We start from the raw sequence: 21,983 nt of genomic DNA, 5'->3' as shown, positions 1-21,983 counted from the left end.
ATCATAGTGTGATTTTAATGTCTAGAACGACAGTTTGTGACGTAACTGTAGAACTAAGTAAATGGTGACATCTATCAGAGACCAATGCCCGTTTTCACCATCAATCCCAAATTTTTAAGTGACCCATATGGTAACACATAACAAGAATTTTGTTTTTACTTACTTCACTCTCTTAAAAATTAGGAATTGATGGTGAAAACGGGCACAAGACACCCAAGTCGCTGAACTATCAGAGTAAATTAGTAGGAAGGTAATTATTATGAACATGTTTTGGTACCTCTTTTAATCTACTTACTTACATTAAATTTTAATGTTTCTATTCTAAATGATAAATGTAATTACCCTTGGAAAAGCTGTGTAACCTGCATAACAGTTTGTTTACAATTTTGGTGGACTCACTTTAAAAAGACCTACAGCAACGCTTAGCGCAGAATCACATCTGATATTAGGTTACATTATCTGGATTTTCTCTAAATTCTTATGACATTATTACACCAAAATTGTGTTTCGTCCCATTTATATTTCGGCTCATTATTAAAAATGTCTTGAACCAGAATATGGCAGTCACCAGAGAGTCATAACCTGAAATGAGGTTTATTAAAAATGTAAAAGTGCTATTATTTGGCGAGACATGCCAGCCTGTGCCAAGTTTCTGAACGCGTTTCTCAGATAGAATATTATTTCGTAAAATGATTTTCTTGAATCTTTCGCCAAATTTAGCATTCAATTTAAAAGTTAAGGGGATTCCGATAAAATTATGGTGCAATAAATGAGCGTTGTGAGTTTTGGGTGTTTTAAGAAACGGTTAGTTTGCTGACTAAACTAAACTTGCTCAACAAATAAACGAACATTTCTTTAACTTGCCCATAGAAATACAAGTACCTATTAAAACAACTTAAACTATTGAAAACTAAATAAAAATGACGCAAATTCTTGCAATAAAGCTCTCCTAATTCCATGCGGTAGGAATTTAGGTTACCTATTTTTAATTGAATTCTCAAACTAGATGACCTAATAAAAGTCTCAGGTAAGCGCTGAATGCAGTCCGTTAATAACCATCAAATCTGAAAATCATTGGTTCCTGAATAAGTCCTGTAGCTGAAATGATGACGATGAATTCCCAAAGAATATTGGCGCAACTCGTCGCACAACTTTTTTAATTTCATGCCAACATATCTTTAGTCGTATCACGAAAAGATATCCATCTTCATTCACTATAATAATAAGCGACAACTTTACACGCCTCGCAACTTGTTCGCCAAAAGTTGTGACAGCACGAATGTACGTAAACAGCGATCAATATGCGCATGATTGATGCCAACGTTTAGCGAGCAGCTGTACAGTTAGCGTCAAAATTAAATAGTTTGTGACAACCAAAGTAGCCAAAAGTTCGCAACACGTCTTTCACCCGTATTCACAAACTATGCTTGCTAAGTGAAGCAGCAAATCGAACTAACAGCATTGAATAGATCTCTATGATGGGTTCGTGTGTGACCCTGTGCGTCCACGCGCATAAAAGTGCTTTTTTAAAGCCTATTTACAGAAATAAATGAGTTTTTATGAGTTTTGTGAGACCTCATAGTAATGTTTGTGAATACGGGCATTAGTTACAATTGGTAAAGGTTGTGTTGTCTTTTTGGCCACTTTGGGTCTTACGAACTAAACGCTTAACGGCGATTAATACAACAACAAATATAGTCTCTGATGTGCGGTCGACTGTACATTGTGTTTTTAAATTGTTAGGCTTTTTCCTACTTAGGAAAAGTACCTACTTACATAAGGTTGGTGTTTCAGAACCATTATAAAATTTACATACATTTCGTTTTGTGAACACTACGACTAACGCCACACTCCTAAATAAATTTTCCTAGTCGTATCGTATCATTATTTTAAAAGCTATTTTTGTTAATAAATAGCATCTTTTTCAAGATTATAATTTTACCTTAGACTACTGGCTTATATTGTTAAGTGGGTAGAAAGAACTTTGAAAGAAGGCCTCCCTCAAGAATATTTAGTTGCTTAATGTAGTCGGAATACCTGATGTATACCCAAAGATTTGCCTAAAATAAGCAAAAGTTACAGAAAAGACGTTTAAATTCGAAAAGACTGACTCCCAGGCATTGCCTGTCTTGTGAACATTGTGTGTGCTGTTGAAGAATATCTAATATCTAGCGAAAGGTCACTGACTGACTCACTCATTCATCATGAAATCTCAGAAAATTCAAGTGCTAGGAGTCTCAAATTTTGCATGGGGGTTCATTTTAGAACAGGTGCTCACTTAGACAGGATTTTGCAAAATTCAACCCCTAACGGCCGGTTCACACAGTCATGTCTCCGTTTTACTGTTCCGTTTTATCGTGTACGTTTTTTTTCGTCGTCGTAGGGATAAAACGGGATCCACACGTACGAAGTCGCGGGCGGCCGCCAGATAGTAATAAAGAACATAAAAGCCTCGCTAGGAAGAGCTAAATATCCGTAATAGCGTTTCTCAGATCTATTTGGCCATTAGGCTTTTTTCGCAGAACCTAATCACGAGAAAAATAAGGAAAATAATACAATTTGGCACCTGACAAACTCAGTCTCCGTCCCAAAAGTCTCTCAAAGGAATAACCCAGAAGTGTCAAATTCCAAACAGACGCCCGCTGGTTTATTCATTAGCAAAGACAAAGGCCCCTCAAAGCGGCAGATCTTGATTCATCCGTAAATCTCTTAATGCCAAAGCAAAACAAAATGTTCTCGTAAGCTCGGCTCATCGCTATCTAGTGCACAACGAGAACAGGCAGCCCATTTTCTGGTTCATCTCAGTTATTCCCTATCAATTTACTTTATAGCATTAATATCCTACACAGAATCTGCGTCAAATTCTATCCAGAAAAAAGTATTTAGATTAAAAATAGATGTTAACAGCAATGTTGTGTTCCGGCAGTTAGAGGTAAGATAGCCAGTTCCTCCGTGGTTGAGGATTCCGGGTGAAGCTCGCTTCCACCTTCGGCCTGATCGTCACTTACCATCAGGTGAGATACAGGCCAAGAGCGTCCTAGTTGGAGATAAAAAGAAAGATATCGACATAAGCTATATTTACAGCAAAATTTTTAGTTAGTAGTTATTTCTCCTAAAACTAGATTTTATCAATATGGTAATGTAAATAATTATAGTTTAAAATTCATTATAATTTGTTGTATTGGCTGTTTGTTCCCCGCCCTCTGATTATCATGTGAGAACAGGCCAATTGAGTCAATAAGGCCCGAGGAAGGTCAGCCCGGCCTTGGTGCGGCCCTGGACCATCGGCACGTGTTTGATGATTTTTGAGAGGCTATGGAGTTGTGAGGCCTCATTAATGCTCATTAATGCGACACGTGTCAGGTTCCAATAAGCAGAGAAACGGAACCGTAAAAGTCGCTTGAGTAGGTCGTAATTACATTGGAGAAATAACAAAATTGCTGAAGCTGAAATTTTACAGGCCGTTTTACGTAATTTTTGTTTGAAAATCTTACGTATCAATGTTTTTTATCAGGGTTTTTAAACTTACCTAGTTCACCCTTTTTGCACGTATCTGAACCAGACCTTAAACGTTATAAATGCAAGTAGATACTTAGCTCAGTTTGTATAGAAAACTTTGTCACTCTGATAGCGAATCAGCGTACGGGAGCGACTAAAGACATACCGCGTTACATAAATGACTATTTCGCTCCACGTAGGTACCCTGGTGGAGCGCAATGCAGTGTGATGATTGCCTTATATATGTCGCAGTCGGATTGTATAATCCGCCGTTTTACATTACCACTAGGCATTTTACATTACAGCTCTGTTTTGTAATACGGCGGCTTAACGTTTAGGCGGATTGAATACGGCTGAATGAAAATCCGCCGGAATGTATTCGGCGCCAAACGTTCTTCAATACGGCTAGCCGCAATGTAAAACAGCGTGTCATTACCCGCCGCTTTGACAGTTTTTAGTTCCCATTTTCAATAACGTGGCGCTGCCTGACATAACAACAACAATGGCGTCGGATGCAGAAAATGTGTTGCTAAATTACGGAGTTATTTCTGAATCTAATAAAGAAAACGTTATAAATATGTGTGTCGACAGTGAGTTTAAGAACAATTTTAACTTGCAATTGAATAATTTCTATTCTTCACAATGTGGAACAGTCAAAAAACCGTGGACAAGGGACCGAGTTTTGGGGGTTATCAAAACCGCTAAAGTGGCTATGGATTCTGGTGTTCGGCGGAATCCTACTAAAAATTATTGGTGCAAAAAGACTAAAGCCAGATATCTAATCATTTCTTGAAATTTTTAGGAAAGTTTAATTGTTTTGAGATATATTTTATTTCAAGATGTTTGTATTGTACCTTGTGATTACTCATTATGTTTAAAAATGACTAAACCCAAACATTTTATTACATTATTAATTTTCAAAAAAAGTTTAAATGACTATAGCCAAATATATAATTTACTTACTTACAGTAACGAAGATAATAATTGTTACTTAATTACTAAGGAATATCGTGAGAAGAAATCTGTCTTATTAAAATTAAAATTTATTTTCATTAAAGATTGTTTTAATTTGTAAGTATGGTCACCCTACAATCTAAATAGTAGTACGATGCGGCTAAACGTGGGCCGCCGTATTGAAGAACGTATCGCAATGACAATCCGCCTAAACGTTGAACCGCCGTATTACAAAACAGAGCTGTAATGTAAAATGCCTAGTGGTAATGTAAAACGGCGGATTATACAATCCGACTGCGACATATATACAGTAAGCTTGCAGCCACAAGCGATTGCTTTGATAAAGCACCCTGAAGGAAGTTATGTCTGTAAAGCAAAATAGTACCTATCCTTCATGATCTTCTAAAGGTAAACAGACAGTTAAGAAAGTTAAGCTCATAAAGTAACAACAGTGAATCTCCTCAGAGGATTGTAAGTCGACAGGTAAGGCTTAGCTCGCGGCTAAGAGGATATCCATCTGTCACTTAAAGTTTTAATCGCACGTCCAACAATCAAAGTTTATTAAATCTTATTTATTGTCAAAAACCACAACATTATTATCCACTTCCATTAAAATTGTTTAATGATCCAATAAAATAAAAAATCATCAGTGACTAAGGCGAAAACTTCAATCTACGAGTATATCTATACGAGTATAAAAAGAAGGTCACTGACTCATTCATCACGAAATCTTAGAAACTACCAGTGCTAGGAGTCTCAAAAATGCATGGGGTTCCTTTTAGGACATAGGTGCTCATTAAGTAAGACGGGATTTCGCAAAATTCAACCCCTAAGGGGGTAAAACGGGTGGCCGCTAGTCAATAATTAATACCTTCAGTTACTACATTCTAAATCAACTATGATTCAAGTTCAGGGTCTTCTGCAACTGCTTGCTATCCCAAGTCGAATTAGTTCCAATATTTTGGATTTAAAAGGTGTTTGTTGGGCCAGAAAACTTTGCGCGAAATCTTTTAAAGTTCGTTCACATATCTCCCAATCGCACTCGCTTGCAAACTGCGCCCACAACAGAGTGGCAAACTCGAATATTTGTAATAACACTTGCGAAAACTTTCTGCGATTCGTATGGGGACTCCACATGGATAGGCATAATAACTTTTTTGGGACATCTGTAATGTTTTGTCTTTGGTGAGTAACAATGGGGTCGTATTACATGCTTAGATGGATAGATCGATAGATAAACTTTTGTGTTTTGATGACAGCACATCAAACTGCTTATTTCTGGGACCAAATAGCACCTTTTACATGAGGCATAAGGTGCCATTTTATTTATCTTGATGAGCCGTCTCTCTATGTACCTACGTCCTATAAAACTTGATAATTGTAACATGTAGTAAAGTTTTAAAAACACTACTGAGGGTTTTTTCGCTACGAGTAGATGACGATACCTACTAATAATCATGTTATTAAATTTAAAATTAATAATTATAAACAATCAAATTAATTTTAGCACTCAAAACACAAAGAAAAATAAAAATCCAAAGCGAATAAATTAAATAGATAAAGTTTGATTAAATTAATCTCAAGATCAAAGAAACCAAACTGTTTGTTAGTATTCAAACAAAAGAAAGCTTTCGGGCCGGTGTTTAATTGCTTTTCAGAATAGTGATGGTAGAATATTATTTTCATTCTAATAACTTTTCCACTAAAATCAAAACTTCAGGCTAGCTAGCAAAAACAATTAAAAGTTTTTTAGGAAACTAGCCTATTATTAATGTTATAAAATCGTGTTTTACATGTAAATTACAATGAGAAATTGCAAAAGTTCGTTATAATAATTATGACCATGAAATTATTTTTTCATGAAATTACTATCCTTGGACTAGTGCATACTAAGTACGCTGGTAGTCTAAGTACCACGCGTATTTTATTGGGGATAGCATAAATCTCAAAACTTTTAGATTTTTAAAACGAATCTTAATTATTAAATTATTAATTCTAAGCTTTCGCGTTGCATAATTGAAAATTAAATGATTGCATAAATTACAGCTTTGAATTTGGTTATTTTTTTTTAAATCTATACTAATATTATAAATGCGATGCTTGCTGTCTGTCTTTTTTGTTTTCACACCTAAACCACTGAACCGATTTGGCATGGAGATAGTTTGAGTCCCGGGAAAGAACATAGGATAGTTTTTATCCCGGTTTTTGGAACAGGGACGCACGCGATTAAGTTTTTCTGTGACAGACAAAATTCCACGCGGGCGATGCCGCGGGCGGAAAGTTAGTAACTTTATAAATTAATGATTACGTGTTCTACATGAGAAAGAAGTGATTATCAACGGAAATTACATATTACTTCGTGGTATCGCGTCTGCCCTGTCAAATGCAATTTGTACTTCTATGATTACCTATGCCATATACAGGCTGTTACATTATGAAATCACGGAATTCTAGGAACAGTCATGTGTGATTTGCAAATTGGTTTTCGGAAGATTTATTTTTTCGTCTTTCTATAAATTATATTCATAATTTATTTCATTAGCGATGTGACGTTTGAAGCTTTTTTATCTTTCTCTTATTATCTTCTCTCTTACTTTTATAGTCTATTTTCTGAATAAAATGATGAGACTAATTGGATCATATTCAATGAACAAAGAATTGCCTGACATGGCTCCTTGCTCTTAACCACAATGTTATTTATATTTTCTTTAATAAAAAAATCAAGTTGATTTAAGCCCTAACAGGAGACGAACACGACAGTGATTTTACGCGAAGTGTGTCAATGCTTTGACGAAAAAACCACATCAATGCCAATAAACAGTTGCTTCATAATGTCAAACGGTGAGGATTGAAACCAAATTAAAATAATGCTACCTAAGTTGGCGTTCACTCCGATTAGGTACCTACTCAAGTCGTTTTGCTTGAAGTTCATAATCTACATTATTCCTGAAAATCAGTTACTGGAATCTGTGTAGACTAAAATGCCTACTTACTTGAAAAATTATGTGAGAAAATTTATAATGTAGAGACAGGAAGCAAAGTTCCGACATGTTAAACATAATTATTAATATTGACTTAACATCTTATTAAATACACGTGTCGTGTCAAAGAAATAAGTTTATCTTTATGCTTTAAGCTTCCAATATAAACTTTCTTATTTCTTACTAAGAATCTGTAACTGAAAGCATAAAATTAAATGTGCTTTTTCAGGTCACACTAATGTATTTTTTTTACAAAATGTTGAGTACATTTTTTTATTTATTGAGGTGTAACTACGAAATCCAGTAAGTATCGTATGGAATGTTTTTTCATCATAATAATAATTAAAACCACTATCTGCATCCAATTTGAATGATCCCGTCACATGTAATTTAACCGGCTCACTCGATTACTTTAATCAGAAACAAAGACATAACCGTTAAAATAAACTAGACCCAAATGGAAACTGAAAATTAACTGCCCTGGTTTATGCGCGTTATGGCTGACACTCGTTCCCGCAAAATCGCCCGCTTTGTACTTGTAGTACAATCGCATGCAAATGTGCCGATTTTAGGGTTCCCTGACTCAAAGGGAAAACCCGTAATATCACTTTGCTCTCAGCCTGTAAAGGCCTTTTGCTCAAGAACACGTGGAGGTTAATTAAAATACTCGGTATAGTTCGATCAACGAGGAGACTTCCAAAAATAATTTATCTGTTTATAAAACTTGGCACATAATGAAAATAAGTAATACAAATTTTGTAGATCCATTATCCAACAACTTATATTACGAGAAGTTTTGCATTTTTACCTGTAAGGCCGTTAATACTGAATGTTGACACATGCAAAAGAATCGAATAGAGAAAGCCTAAAGTTAAAAAAAGAAGTTCAATAGTGAAATCAATATTTTCTAAACGATGGAAGTGAGAAAATCTTTGAAAAAACGTGTAGAAAGATGAATAAGGATACGGAACCCTCAGTACATTAGTCTGACTCGCACCTGGCCGGTATTTTTTGTTTATTTTTTTAAGGGAAATTCCCTATTGTGTATTGTATTTAATCCTCTTTCGACCGACTGGTTGGCTTTGAAAACGAACATTGTGTACATTTTCGGCTTTTATTTAGATGAGTGGACATGCATTTATATGAGATAGGACATCAACAGGAAAACTGTTTTCAGGTGCAGGTAACTAAAACATTTTGAAGCGTCTTTCCATATTTTAACTGAAATGTTCTTTACATCTTACGTTACTTACAAATTAATAGAAACATTTTTTTTAAAATAAAATGCTGATACATACTTTATGTAGTACTCAAACCCGCGACATTTTAGCTAGATTTTCTTCTACACCTCAATCAGTTTAGGTATTATTTGTATTCAGTACAAATTCCAACATCAATTTCACTGAATAACTATAAAATATTCACATTGATTATTATTCACGGTAACAATGGAATGTAAATATTTGTAAATAATTTGAATCCAATTGAAAAGCCACTTAATTATTAAATTGAGTTAATACCCCCTCCCCAATTTATCATTGCGGTCAGCTCTCTGGTATAGCTCGAACAATACAGTAAACTCACTCTAAACCGCTAGTCTAGAGTCGAAATGTAACGTACTTACATTTTTACGTTTAAGTAGGTACTTCTTCTTTGTAGGAAACATTTTTTAAATTTTTTCAATAATGCTACTCGTAAATGCGTATCAAATGTGAATTAATGCTTCATAATCACCAGAGGCTGTATCACCTGTCGATTCTTTAAGATTTTATTTATTTTATTTTTCTTTATTAAGGAAACAAACAAGACGAAGATAAAAACAGTACAGTAGCCTAATCAGTTTCCACAGATAAACTTTACAAGTTAATCGAAAGTTATGCAGAGTGCGAGCAATTTAAAATCACAAAATATAAAAAAATATAAAAAAAAGTGCACAACAAAACCTTATATTCTTAAAAGTGGATTAAAAAAAACTTTATAATAATAAAGTTTGAAATCTTTAAACCCTTCTTTCAATAGGCGACGAAACTGCGCCAACTTCAAATGAAATACGTCGATATCACTGTAAGCATCATTATACTTATTACTAGCTCTTATAAGAGTTATATTTGTAAGTGAATTGTGGAGTCCCTATCAAAGCAGTTGGCTAAAACATCATTCATCATCAGGTCATTCAGTCTGCACTACAGAAGCTCGACACTTTTTTGCCAGAGGCAAATGGAGGAATTTTTCTTTACTCTTTTTCGTATATTTTTTTTCACTGAGCATAATATCATTTTAGAAATAACTCTTGTAGCACATCTTTAGGCGACTACCTATAAAAATACGATAGCTAGCGTCTACAAGCTAGAGGGGAAAAAGGGCTGTCTCTTCTGCTTTTACTGTGGCACTGTGATGTTTGTTAGCACAGTTTAAAATTGACGTTCGTTACAATTGCGGGATCAATTCAATTTAACTGTGGATGCTCAATAAATATTGGCACTGAATTACGTTAAAATGGTCAATAAGTTCATTTTATAGAGTCCTCTTCTGTTGTTTATTATAAAAGTATCTAGATGATGCTTATACAATACTCATTTCTGTACAAATATTAATTAGAAGAACTGCCGTCTGTTATGCTTTTCTGAGCCACTTTTAAGAACATCACTATGCAAGGAAGTTTTCATAAAATTAGAAAAATTATGAAGATATTAAGTTTAATATTTTATGAGTGAATGCGCAAAAGAGCACTAACGTGGACCTTTTTCTTCACATTAAGTTAAAAAAAATGGTATCTTGTCCCAAAGGGGTAAACAACAACCTCGTATTCCTATAATAATTTACCGCCGTCGCATATTATATGAACAATGCATCTTACCCTTCGCCACGTGAGATATCAAGTCTCATCCTGTCAAATATGTAATTTAATTTCCCCGTCATGCATTATGTATGTTTGTTTGGCTCATTCATTATTCATCTGCCTTCGAGGCTTTTTACCCGATCGGTGCCTCGGATATTACCATATACGTCAATTCCATGCTGTGATTTTGGCCTCCTTTCCGTATAAGCAAATATTTTCAATATTCGACCACGCCACGCTGGAAGGCTGTGGTCTTGTGATTTTGACATTCGTCAAAGGTTTCAAAATATTTGGCGTAGCTTACTTTATAACAAAGCTGTCAGTCGTGATCAAATTTAAGAAATTGTCCATTATAAAATATCTTAAAAAAACTATTCAAGTTCAAACTGAAAAGTTGTTATGGAATAAAATATTTTCCATGATTGAAATATATTTTTTATGGTCAAAGCAATCTGCACTAAGAAAAATAAGAAGAATACCGGTAAGAAGGTTTTAAATAACAGCATGATAATTTAATAACATTTTCATTCACGAAATTCTAAAAACAATCCCCCAAAGTACCTTATAATCTGTAATCGTTTCATAAAAAGGCAGCGCGTGACGTCGATTGATACCCGACGATCTTTGTTTATACCACAACTGACATGCATCACAGTATGGCAACGGGAATTTACCCTTATTTTCTTCTATTAAAAAGCAAAGGCATAAATAAGCACAAATCATGGAAGTCAGTAAAGGACTTATATTTGCAACAGTACTGGAACTGTTATCAGTATATACTAAGTCAGTTGACCTAAATTGTTATAATAATATTTATGTTATTTCAAGCAGTTCACAAAGGAACCATATATTAAGGGGAGAGTTCGGTATATTGTACCGCCGGGTAAATTGTACCACCCTCATATTTCGTAAAGTATTTATTGAATGTCTGTAATTGCAACACTCAGCGATACACAAATAAATTCAATTAATATCGGCCATGTGGTTTTTGCCGTGACAATTAACACGTGTGTTTTATTTTGAAAAGTATTTTTTCATTGTTTTCAAGTAACTTTTGACAATGCATGTTTAGTTTGTAATTTTGTTAAATTTAATCACAGGGTGTTTCTAATATATTATTTAGAAGCGTAAATTAGTGTGGATTACAATTATTTGAAAGATTTTTCGGTATTTATAAGCTATATTTTTTACCGATTTTTTTAAAGCACTATCACCTAGTCGGCTAAATTGTACCACATCAAGTTGTATAGAACTTTACTCAAGGATTTTGAATTTTTTTTTTTAGTAAATCATATTTTGAAGTTATAATAGCGTAGTTATGTTTGACTAACAATAAATGAAAGCAAAAGACTGGCAAAGTAGGTTAGGTACGAGTGTGCGTTACGATAATTGGAATTACAAAACTTTTACTCAAAATCGTGATAACGTGTAAAACAATATCGATTGTCTATGTTATTAACTACTGTTCCTTTTCATTACCTAATTTGTTAAGAATGTATCATATAATATTTTGCCATAGTTTTTTTATAGGCTAGAAATTTATTGAAATCCAATTTAGTAACCCTGTGGTACAAATTATCGAACCGGTTGGCTAAATTGGACCGAAGCTCTGAACTCGTATTTTGTTGATTTGTGCTAAATATACAACAATTATGTTGATTAATACGTATGAAATAGTAAGTTGAATAATTTATCTATAATTATACACCATGAACATTAGAAAAAACAAAAGAAAACTATGTGTAAAATGGGATTGAAAAAAACTGGTCCAAATTACCGGACTCTCCCTTATGTATATATGCAGAACAAGACAAGTATTTGACCGCAATCACACCCGATGTTAGTTAAAGCTTCATCAGGTTTTTAAAATTACAGCTCTTGTAAATATTTGCTAAGATTATTCAATTATTTTCCTTGGTTGTCAAGGAAGAATCGATAGAGAATTGACAACCGAAAAGTATGAACACTCAAAATATACCCGCATTTCTATCACTTCACACATGTTGCGTAAACATTCACTTACGTGATACGTTTTGCGTCCCATGGGAATCGAACCTACGGCTTCTACGTTCTATTATGTTTACACGCACAAAAACAAACCGATCGGAAAATAAACTGGTGGAGTAAGAAAACGGTTTCGGTTAACGATCTAAAAAATGATCCCATAAAAAACTACGCGGTGGAAGAGATCACGGGCACACGAGTTTTGTTGGAGGAAACATAGAAGCGATGTTTTCAGTTTTTGTGGTATCAATATGACCGTTTATCTTGTTCTTTATAGCATGTAGAGTCAGACATGTCGGAGTACATATTGTTGTTGCAATTTAGCCCCTATTATACTCGTAGCTAAGTATTTAGTGTTTATGTTTAGCTTATTACGCATTTTTTAGCGTTTCTTGAATTACATCAAGCCACTTTATCATTTCCTCAGAAGGCCCCAGCTAATACGACTTTCACATGAAATTAATCATGCCTTGTCATATTTACTGGTGGTTTGATTTAATCTGACAGTAAGGGTTGACCACTACCCTTGCGAAAGACTTAAGTTTAAGTACCTTTAGGGGAATGTTTACATACCCTACTAATCTACTTCACAGTTGGCCCGAACATTGCCCTAGCAACCTCTTAAATAACCTTCTGACTGCCACGTCAAAAGCTTAAATCTTCGTGCTCTGTACACCAAGTAAACGAAGGCAAAGCATGTGCATCACAGAGTAATATCTGGGGGCACGGCACTGCCCCCGCCAAGTCGAGCGCGAAGCAAACACTGCCGTACCATCCTTTACTGGAACCATTTCGCCGCATTTTCAGGCCCCTATTTGAGAACCGCTGGATAAGACCAGAACGCAGAAATTTTCGTCATCTAGTAAGCTATAATCACGTACTTAAAATCCAAAATTTCATGTCTGTTGGTCATTTAGTTCCGAAGTTAAGCGAAAGCAAAGTTTCGCATTTACGACACTCAATCACTGATAATCATCAAAATAGAACTAGTACTTCCCATAAACTCAGAGAGCTGAAATTTGGTACAGAGTTAGGGTTTAATGGCCACATAAAGGGAAAACTATAAAAACTAGGAAAATCGAAGATATGGAGTAACACCACATTCATAATCAATACTACTCCGGCACCGTGGTGTTCGCCTGTATCGCTTACCGCTAGATGGCGCTAGCACTAGCAAGTGGTGTCCAGATTTTTTTCCTTTCTAGAGCCCCCCGTCGATTAAGTTGAATGTTGTGTAATTTGCATTTCGTTGATTTCGTTTATTATATTGTAAGGTTCGCTAAGGTTATGTTATTAAAACAATTCTGATTCGTTGTCCATTTTAAAGGTCGTTGAGTTTATTTGTGTTTAATATCGTAAAAAATGTCGATAAAACGACGACGTTAAATAATTTTGCCACTTTCTACAAAAAGAAGTGAAATCCCACCAAAAACATTCTGTAAAAAACTAGCCAAGTCTCGATGGAGCTGCTTGTTTATCTCTAAAAAGTAATGAAATCTAGACAAAGTCGTGCCAAGTCTATGGTTCCTTACTGCGATTTCTTTATTATTATAGTTAATGTTGTGTGACTTGGCCGTTGAAGGGTACAAAACCAGGTAATCCATGACACCATTGCACCAATCTGTCGCCAGAACCGCTACCCATTGGCGATGGAAAATTGCCACTTGGAAAACGTTGATTCAATAACCAGTCAATTGTATGCTTAATAAAGCTGCGTATTTCAATAATATTTATTGTATGATTATCTTAATAAAGATTGTTCAACGGCCAACAAGTCACACAACATTAACTATAATAATAAAGAAATCGCAGTAAGGAACCATAGACTTGGCACGACTTTGTCTAGATTTCATTACTTTTTAGAGATAAACAAGCAGCTCCATCGAGACTTGGCTAGTTTTTTACAGAATGTTTTTGGTGGGTTAAACAATATACACTGCTGCATTTAGCAACTATACAGGGTGGAAACGATAAGTGATCTCATTCGATTATTTCTAAACTATACAAGATATCGAAAAACTGGTTACTGATCCTGAAAGTGCTTCACGAGCTCTATCCAACGGTACCAATAATAGGTTACAGAATTAACTGGATCTATCCGAAAATTAATTATTTTCAGCTTCCTTATGTTTGACTGCCATATACATACATATTTAGTATGGAGGCTGAAAACATTTAATTTTCGGATAGATCCAGTTTATTATGTAACCTATTATTGGTACCGTTTGAAAGAGCTTGTGAAGCACTTTCAGAATCAGTAATCAGTTTTTCGATATCTTGTATAGTTTAGAAATAATCGAGTGAGATCACTTAACGTTTCCACCCTGTATACTTACCTGCATTTATCAACAAATTTGAAACAAGCATGCAAATTTACCGTGCGCGGTGCGCAGAAGCAACTAAGTGAGGTAATAAATCAACATGGCGGAATTTTACGACGGCATTACGCATAATGGACGCTCAGGTTATGCACTCCGCGTGATATGTGTTATGTATTACTCATATGTGTCACGTGGGCGGAATAATTGAGTCACCTGAAGTGAGGGTACTTATTACAAGTTATTATTATGCTGGGAGAATACAAAATACTTTATTTCAGTTATTTTAAGAAGTAGGGCACAGTAAACTGTAACATTTGGCTTGAAACTTTACCTAAGATAATAATAATAATAATCATCATTTATTTGCCTTAAATAGGTGGTTACAGAGTAGTTCTTATTTGATTAGAATTATAATGTCACTTAAGACCTATTTAGTCATAGACTATGACATGAAAATATACAGAATGGTTACAGAGATAAATGGTTTTCTAGAAAAAAATAATTATTGTGGAAAGATCTTTAAGTAATCTTAGATGTAGAGTTAATATTTTTTTGTAACACGACTCAATTCTGGGGGTTTACATAAAATATCATAATTTGTACCTACTTATTTTAAGAATTTACATAGTTATTGGCTAAGGACTTAGAGCGTGCCCATATTTCGACAACCCAGGACAGACTGTGGCAAGGAGAGACGACCAAAAATAATAAGAAAAAGGGGTAGGGAAAGAAGAGAAGAAGAAGATCGATGGACGACCAGATTAGGATAAAACAAAAGAAAGTACGACATCTAAATACGTATATAAACTCAAAGGTGACTGACTGACTGATAAAGTGATGTATCAACGCACAGCCCAAACCACTGGACGGATCGGGCTGACATTTGGCATGCAGGTAGATTTTATGACGTAGGCGTCCGCTAAGAAAGGACCCGTTTCTAATTAAACCCAAGTTTTGGCAGCATGCTTTGCCGCAGTGCAAAAATGATTTATCTTGTAGCGTGCAGTAGGCAATTTGTTGCTTAGTTTGCTAACAAATTGCGGTAATTTAGATGCTGCCTCACACGTGTTGCATGCAGATTCCCGTATCTTGAGCGCTGTATTATTTATACTGGCATTAACGTGACTGACACGCGTGCACTTCATGAGATGAGGTGCATATCAGGGAAGTAAATGATATCGAAGTAATCAAGCTCCGGTAGCATCTTATTTAGGTATGATACGTGCGAGATTGCAACGGAAAAGTGTTGATGTGCAGTTGACTGTACCTTCTGTAAACTTACCTAAAACTCGACGCAATGACTCGTGGCAGCCCCCTAAGTAATTTTTGAAACAGAGATGCACCCTCGTTAATATTTTTTTAATTATAACGTGTTTAAACAACGCTATGCCTGCCTTTGTGTGACGTCACGATAACCAGTGTAAGTGTGAGAGCAAATGTGATATGCACTGTTTGATTATTATAACCGCTTGCCAGGAATCTTCGCGCTGAGTAATTATGAACGTGTAAATCACTTCGCCAACGTTTTTTACAGCTAAACTGTTGAAATACATTTGATTTGCTTCGAAGAACGATTTTTATAGTTATAATAAGTATAGATATGAAATAAGGGACCAATATTTGCGCGAGAAAATAATTAAGAATTACTCAATCAAGGGATCTTTTATTCCTTTGTTTCTAGCATTTCGATTACCTTCGAATATTTGTTTTATTGTAACACGTCTTCACTAGATCGTCGGTCCACCTAGTGGGAGTCACGTCTTAGTTTTATGACAATCATATTAATGGAAAAAATGGTCTTTTTTGCTATAAACAAAGCCTTTTCTAATCTTACATCCAATTTACCTCGTATAATGTAATAAACAACGACAAGAACGAATCGATGGGTATCCCCAAACGCTTGCCGACGTAATACATAAATAACACAATACCGGTATCACTCATACGGCGTCAGGCCAAAAAGTTACCGGTTCCTTTGAGAAATATGTTCTGTAAAAGCATTAGGATGGGGCCACTAAACCAGAGAGTTTAAATAACGCCCGTATTCACAAACGATCCTTGCTTAAGTGAAGCAGCAAATCTAACACACAGCGTTGAATAGAGCTCTGTGATTGATTCATATGTCACTTTGTGCGTTCATGCGCACTGCGAGACCTCGTAATGTTTGTGAATACGGGCGTAAGTCTCTTTACCGATTTAGAATACGTTCAGTTATGGTTAAATTTACTGTGAAAGTTATATGAAAATAAAACTTTCACCAACGCAACTAAAATATAATTTAGTGAAAATTCTAACTTCTTTAGTAATTGATTTTTTTTTTAATTTAATTTATTTTGTACACCGCAAAGGTACGACATGTTGATACCATTTTAAATGCTGACTTAACACCTTATGTACAGTCACGGAATGAAAGGGTTCGTCAGTTTTCAAATTGATTCCTTCAACGAATCGCGAGCACATATTACCTTTTGAAACTATGTTACAGAATAATCTCGAGTTAGAGAAAATAATCTTTAACTGTTGCTTAGTAAAGTTCAAAATTATTCAGATCGAAGTTGTTTGACGATTTATCTTGTCAAGAAGATTATTATGATTGATAAACTAAAACCTTCTTGTTGGTTCAACCTGCCATTATTATTTCTATAAAAAAAAAACTACATTTTGTAACATTGCACTGATGGGATAGAAAAATAAACAAGCAAAACCTTATTCGTTAGCAAACGTCATATTTATTTAAATGTTAGCAGCACTGTTTCTTGCACTGTAATGTTGGTAGGTTTGACTCTTACAGTATCTAGTGCAAGCGAAAACCGACACTAAGGTGACGAACCTTTTCATTCCGCGACTGTACATTGTACACACGGCCACACTGTTAACTATCCATTTCCGTTCTTGCTCTCGCTCTCATCAAATGGTGATTCTTTGCGATAGAACGAGACGACATGACAGACAATGGATAGTTATCACTGTTGCCGATGTACATGATGTAGATCTACTTCTTCTTTGTTATCTGTCTAGCCACTCAGCATGCAATGCCGTAAGTAAAATGAAACCGAGTCTCGATTGGTAAGGAAAATAGTATCTTTTTAACAGCATTTTGGATTTTATTTAATTACTGGCTTTCCGCCCGCGGCTTCGCGCGCGTGGACTACATTATCTACATATTTTACGGAACCCTATTTTTTCCAAAATAAAATTTAGCCTATGTTACTCGTGGATAATGTAGCTTTCGAATGGTGAAAGAATTTTTAAAAACGGTATAGTAGTTTTTGAGCCTATTCATTACAACCAAACAAACAAACAAACAAAGTTTTCCTCTTTATAATATTAGTGTAGATTAAGGCGGAAAAAATATTTCTATTACATAATAGTTAACATGTGTCAAGTGTTGTAAATGAAAAACCTTTTGATTTTTTCATTTTAAAAGAAAATTTTACTAATTAATATTCGCAACCCATTATATTACCATAAGCTACTTAGTAAACAGCTCAGTCACTGCATAAAAGCATAAAGAAATCGCGAATTCACTGTAACTAGTAATCAGCTTGTACGCCATAGCGTACTATTACGTCGTTAGATTGTACAAAAATGGCTCGTTGTTAAATAGAAGCTTTATGTGAGTTTCTTTCTTGAAATAATTCAGTTTTGTAAGCCTTTTTTCCTGTTAATGCATTTTTATTAATTTTTGATGGTAAGTGACGATCAGGCTGAAGGTGGAAGCGAGCTTCACCCGGAATCCTCAACCACGGAGGAACTGGCTATCTTACCTCTAACTGCCGGAACACAACAATGCTGTAATTTAAATTGCTCTTCTTGTTTGTGATGTATAAAAAGGAAACGGCCTTCAACTTAAATTGACTTAATTGGTTTAAGTAGTTAAATAATAAATAGCGGGGATACATACTTAGGCTGGGTCGCACTATCTTACTTTAACTTTAACAAACGTCAAAAATCTGTCAAACTTCATACAAAAACACCGGTTATCGTCAAAATTACGGTCAAACCTAAAGTTAAGTTGCACCACCTTATTTTAACCGTAACAATAACAATCGTCAACCGTCAANTACTTGTACCCGTCCTTGTTTGTCTCTGGCATGGTAGATTTGGAGACTCTCAAGTTTAGGAGGATAATGTCCAGTATAGTCTACTATCTGTCGATTATACACGGTAAAATTGAAAGTCCCCAGATAGTAGCAAAAGTAGGCTTATTAGTGCCCACGCGAATACCACGGGATGAAACCGGGATTATTGAACCGCGTCGCCGCCCTAGGCTGCTACAACGGCCGGTCACGCGCACCACTCGCGCAGCGAACGCGCCTTCTACCCGCGCACTATGTTTAATCGGGGACTTGGTTGCTCAGCACGACGATATCGATATATTTGCCGACCGCTTGGGTACAATATTAGTATTAATTTATCGACTTTTGTGTAATTAATAACTATAATATGGACATTAATACTAATATCTGGACATAATAATATTTAATACTTATTCTTATTATGTAGGTAATATGACATTCTAAGACAATTATTTATGTATTTAATTTTTGATTTTATTTGACTGGTTTGTTATCGTTTTACTTGACAATTGTACACAATATTGACATTTTTAATTGATATTATTTGCTCGATTGTACCTATAACTTGTTGGCGCGTTGGATTTTCTGTAAGCCTTCAAGCAGCCTTCTAGAATAAATAAATAAATAAATAAATAAACAATGACCAGTGCTTTTTAAATGGAGTTTGACAGATTTTTGACGTTTGTCAAAGTTAAAGTTAGTTGGTGCAACTCAGCCTTAGTATAGAGCTGATAGTACAATAACGGAGGTTATCGAAAAGTCCTCTTTGAGAGGGCCTATAGTTGAAGAGAATCAATCGTATAATGTATTCAGTTGAGTGAATAGACACGAGTACAATACACACTCTACTTAAGTGACTACAGCGCTTCGAGACATGCATTTTGACGAATAATGCTCGCTTGATTTGTCTCCACTGTTCGTAGCAAAGAGCAATTTTCGATGACACGCTACGCCATTTGAATCGTACTACGAATCCTTGTACGTGTAGCTACGAAATTGACTGCAATCGTAGCAGCTACGAATAATCGTAGTTTGAATATAATTTTGATATCATTGATGATGGTGTAGAATTCTGAACTAAGTTCCAAAAGTATAAAACTGTGATTAAATTAATAGATTAATAGCACAGTCACGCAAAAACATTGAATGAAAATTATAATTCTGTCAAGATAAGTTTTATTCTATTTTTTTTACTAAATTATTTTTTAACTATTTGTTTGTCATCAAGTGGAATCATTGACTTGTAATAAAGTAAACATTTTGACAACTAAATAATTTTTACAGGGCTATAAACTGTAACAACCTCATAAATATCATGGTCAAAATTATTGAGTACTGCAGTCATATTAATGCTTTTACAGCCATAAAACACGCCGTAACTCTAATGCGTCGCCGTTTTTCATTTAGCATTTTGTTTATTTTCTTCAAAATGTGAAATGGAAGCTAATTTCAACCACAAAGTCTCTTCACTTCTTGAAAAATATATACAGGGTGGAAACGATAAGTGATCTCACTCGATTATTTCTAAACTACACAAGATATCCAAGAATTGGTTACTGATCCTGAAAGTGCTTCACGAGCTCTATCCAACGGTACCAATAATAGGTTACAAAATAAACTGGACCTATCTGAAAATTAAATGTTTTCAGCCTCCATACATTTAGTAAAACCATTTTTTTTTTTCATTTTTTTTTTCATTTATTTACCAAATAAAAAGAATTACAGACAAAATTTGTTTTGACAGCATTCAGGAAACCACTAAGGTTTGTGTTGATGCTGTTGCAGTTCTACATCGATACTTATGGTTACAATAATAATTTCAATTAATTTACAATATTTTATGACTTTAATTAATCATCCCGAATCTAAACAATACCCGATATGTTGACATCTCATTTATTTCATATTCAGAAGCAAATGCGTTTTAATTTTATGTTTGATATTAATTGGCGTTATATTATTTTTAAGTTCCGAGGGTAACTCGTTAAATAATCGCGGTAACAAATACGTCGCTGTGCGCTTGCCGTAGGTATTGTTTGCTCGGCGTGTGCACAGCCGGCCCGCAGCGACCGCCCGAGTGAATACAGGGTGAACGCGTTGTTCTCGTAGCATTTCTTCGAAGAAATATTGTTTAAGAAAAACGTTTTTAAATTGTGAATGAATGGGTAATTAAAAACTATACAAGATATCCAAAAACTGGTTACAGATCCTGAAAGTGCTTCACGAGCTTTATCTAACGGTATCAATAATAAGTTATAAAATAAACTGGATCTATCCGAAAATTCAATGTTACCAGCTTCCATACATTTACTACTGCCACAGTCATGGCACTCATGTCTTGATAATATTATAACAAGTAAAGCCAACCAATGTTTTCCATGAATAATTTTAAATAAGAATGCAAATTACGAGTTAATTTTAAGTGTTTATTATTAAAAATAAAAATAAATAATACTTCTAATATTGTGTGGCTAGCATAGTGGCATACATTTAGTATGGAGGCTGAATACATTGAATTTTCGGATAGATCCAGTTAATTGTGTAACCTATTACTGATATCGTTTGAAAGAGCTCGTGAAGCACTTTCAGGATCAGTAATCAGTTTTTAGATATCTTGAATAGTTTAGAAATAATCGGATGAGATCACTTATCGTTTCCACCCTGTATATGAGTAGTATCACTTTGAATAAGGCAGCCTGTAAATTAGTACATTAAGCGGTTACAATCAAATTTCACTCGTGACTCCTCACATTACAGTTCCTTTTATCAGGTTAAATTTTTCGCTGTTTTCGTGGCCTCTAACAATATGGGAGTCAAGATTTTCCCTCCAAACAAATATGGCCTATCTCCTGTGTACTCCCGTTTTTTAAATAACGCAAAAATACATTACTTTGTGACGTGAGCTCGTAGAGCAAGGGGTATCTTAAAAATGTTATTATAATACAACGGGAAGATAAGTAACAATATTATGACTTGTAGCTTATGCCCGGTTTAAATATGAAAAAAAAAGAAGCTTGTTGAATGAAAACCTTCAAAATAGTTTTTCTTGCTACTTTTTTTCTAAACGCAGAAGGTAATGTAAAATGACATAGACCTATACAAAAAGGATTGGTAATAAATGACTGGTATTTTTCAATCAATTATAATTGCAAGTAAATTGATCAAAGCGCTGACCACCGATTTTTGTCGGCCGATAGTTTAGTCGGCAGTTAATCAGTTGGAGTGGTCGCTACGGCCGAAATCGTTCGGATGGATCATCATCGTATGGAAGTGCGCATATTACAACGATCCGATTTGGCATCGACCG

The sequence above is a fragment of the Ostrinia furnacalis genome, unplaced genomic scaffold (assembly GCF_004193835.3).
Source record: "Ostrinia furnacalis isolate ACB-3 unplaced genomic scaffold, ASM419383v2 OfSCF6287, whole genome shotgun sequence".
Taxonomy (NCBI): Eukaryota; Metazoa; Arthropoda; class Insecta; order Lepidoptera; family Crambidae; genus Ostrinia; species Ostrinia furnacalis.
This window is presented reverse-complemented; position numbering follows the sequence as displayed.